This window comes from Aptenodytes forsteri, unplaced genomic scaffold, assembly GCF_000699145.1.
Source record: "Aptenodytes forsteri isolate BGI_AS27 unplaced genomic scaffold, ASM69914v1 Scaffold426, whole genome shotgun sequence".
Taxonomy (NCBI): Eukaryota; Metazoa; Chordata; class Aves; order Sphenisciformes; family Spheniscidae; genus Aptenodytes; species Aptenodytes forsteri.
This window is the reverse complement of record NW_008794010.1, coordinates 1,652,527-1,655,685: the sequence shown is the minus strand read 5'-3', so window position 1 is coordinate 1,655,685 and position 3,159 is coordinate 1,652,527. Positions and strand designations below refer to the sequence as shown.

At 40.9% G+C, this 3,159-nt stretch overlaps 1 protein-coding gene across 1 annotated transcript in view; it reads left to right on the top strand.

Annotated features, from left to right (window-relative positions):
- The window catches only part of CDCP1 (CUB domain containing protein 1), a 21,320-nt gene that overhangs the window by 10,833 nt on the left and 7,328 nt on the right, over window positions 1–3,159 (top strand). The window lies entirely within an intron of this gene.

Below are 3,159 nucleotides of genomic sequence, written 5' to 3'. Positions count from 1 at the left end.
GTGGGTTGAGATAAAAACAGTTTAACAATAGAAAATTTCTATTTCTTCTTTTTCTATTTCTTCTCCTATTTCTATTTATTTCTTCTTCTCTTTCTAAAAATAGAGTAAAATCCTAATAAGAAGAATAAGAATATACAAAGCAAGTGATGCACAATGCACCCGCCGACCGATGCCCAGCCAGTCCCTGAGCAGCGGCCCCCCCGGCCAGCTTTCCCCCAGTTTATGTACTGAGCATGACATCACATGGTATGGAATGTCCCTTTGGCCAGTTTGGGTCAGCTGTCCTGGCTGTGCCCCCTCCCAGCTTCTTGTGCACCTCCAGCCTCCTCAGTCGGTAGAGCATGGGAAGCTGAAAAGTCCTTGACTAGTGTAAGCACTACTGAGCAACAACTAAAACATCGGTGTGTTATCAACATTATTCTCATCCTAAATCCAAAACCCAGCACTCTACCAGCTACTAGGAAGGAAACTAACTCTATCCCAGCCAAAACCAGGACAGCACCACAAGGAAGAGAAATATTGGGGTTTTTTGTCATTTTTCTTGAACTTTGGACCCTCCTTGAGTTTAAGGAGGTGGGTTGCCAAGCAACGCTGAGGCCTGTTTTACTGCCCTGGGTACCACTGGCCATCATTATGGCAAGGCGGACGATGATGCTAAAATTTGCAATTTGTGATGGAGTATAAAGCTTCATCGTAGATTTTACACTGTAGCTTGTAAACGGAGATGCCTTTCCTTTTCCAGCACCCACACCATGTAATTGAAAAACGCCTTTAACACCTGCGGTATCAGGTCTTGCATGTTGTATAAACAAAGCTAGCTTTTCCTTGTGACTGTGTTCCCTCTGGGGGCCTGATCCAGCTACCGGGCAGGGACTGTAACTGCTTGATCGGAATTGTCCAGGCTCACGTGTGGCTGACTGTTCTCCAGTACAGAAATCAAGTTCAAGCTTATTTGGACAGTTTTATTTTCAGCTGTAAGATTCAACATTTTAAAGATAATTCTTAATATGTGAGCCCAGGTTTCTGCTCTGTACGTAAGCAGTCGCGCTTAGCCAGATGAAACCTCTGTCACGGCTGGTCAGGATCCATAGCATGAACTGGTGAAACTGGAGATGTAAAATTGTCTTCATACTACTAAGGGCATCAATATGCATTTCTTTCTTTCCTTCCTTTCTTCCTTCCTCTGAGTTTTTAATTTTGCTTCCTAGGGAAGCCTGAACATCATCTAGTGTGAAGAAGTCACACTAGACATGGAAGGTGTCAATAAGATACTCCAATGATAATACCCCCTACATATTTGGACGTTCTTTAGGTTTCTTGCTGCTTGTTGCTACACTAAGAATTTTTTTTTTCTGTTTTCTTGCCCCAAATTCACACAGGCTTAACACAATGATGTGTAATACCGTGGCTTCTATCTAAAAACAGAAATAAAAGGCCTGGCTAGGTAATGAGCTATGAAATAAGTGATTTATCCTCTGGTTTCTTAGCTCTGACCTCAGTTCATGGTGGAGAGGTTAGTAGTCAAGGTGCCCTCACTGCAGAGGAGCAGGTGGAGGGAAGTCCACACTCCAGACTACCACTGCAGCAGGAGCTACTTAGAGGCTTTCTAAGTCATTTTAGAGGGAATGAAGTTTGAATGGCCTGTACCTTGAAGTCATGTATCCAGAAAGGGTCTGTAGCATCTCACCACTGTAATCCTCAGTTCTTTGTCTAGTCTGGCTCCATTCATGAACAGCAAATCCTCCTGAAATTGTTGTTAACCAAATCATGTTTGCTTACATTTATTGTGTTGCACCTTGGAAGCCAGACAGAGTGAAAACATTGTATAGAGTTAATTAGCTTTATCTCCCTTCTACTTTGGAAAGCAAAGAGGAATTTTAATATATTTATGGCCAGTAGACAAGACGATAATCACCTAAAAAATAAAAAACAGGTTGTCATTTATTGAATGAAATGCAAGTAATAAACCACTTGGATTTAAGAGACAACAGTGGTTTCTCTAGGGATTTTATAGGATTTCAAAAGTGATTTTGTAGTTTTATAAGTTCCACCAAAGATTCAAATTCAGCCCTCAGGACAGTATTGAAACTTTTATTCAAAAAAAAAAAAAGAAAAACAAAAAATGCAATCTGCAGTGTACAAGTTAAACATGGCGCTTATTAAAAATGCATTGGTATCTGCATATTCTCAAAGCTTCCCAAACATTTGGGTATTCCACAGCTGTCTGTGGTACTTGTCATTAAATAAGAGGAAAATATAGCTCTTTCCAATCAAAATAATTTCTTGATCTAACCCTCTCTGTGTATAGCTGCTGCAAAAAAACCAAACCTCTGAAGAATGAGTAACCTTGTGGTAGAAATCATAGATTCTGTGCTTGGTTGTGACAATGACTTGGAGATTTCTGCCTGACCTCTTGCCTTTTTGTGTGTCTGATTTCCCACACAGGAGAAAGCTATTTTATTCACCTTTTGTTTATGCCTTTGAGATCCATAGCTAAAAACAGAAAATTAAGAGTAATAATAGTGTGTGTATATATATTCTTTTTTTTTTTTAATCTGTGCTTTATAGAATCACAGAATGGTTTGGGTTGGAAGGGACCTTAAATATCATCTAGTTCCAAACCCCCTGCCATGGGCAGGGATACCTTCCACTAGATCAGGTTGCTTTCTTTGACATCAGAGACACGTGCCTTGTTAACAGCATAAGAATGCTGTGTGCATGTGATATCTATCATTGCACACTAGTTAATCTTTGTGAACTAGGCTACAGCCATAATCTTCAATTTATTTTCCTCTTTCCTTTCCTCTCCCCCTTCCAGATGTTCCAAGTGTTTGCAACTGCCAGTAGCTTACGTGGGGGAAGGTGTTTGTCATCCCTGCTTACCCCTGTTGTTCTGACTTGCTGTAGCAAGTCATCTAGGATATCACAGACTTGCAGAATGGCTGAGGTTGGCAGGGACCTCTGGAGGTCATCTAGTACCAAACCTCTGCTCAAGCAGGATGAGACAGAACAGGTTGCCTAGGACCGTGTCCAATTAGGTTTTGAGTATCTCCAAAGACTTTACAACTTCTTTGGGTAACCTGTTCCAGTGTTTGACCACCCTTGCATTAATTTTTTTTAATGTTTGTTGTGGTTTAACCCGGCAGGCAGCTAAACATC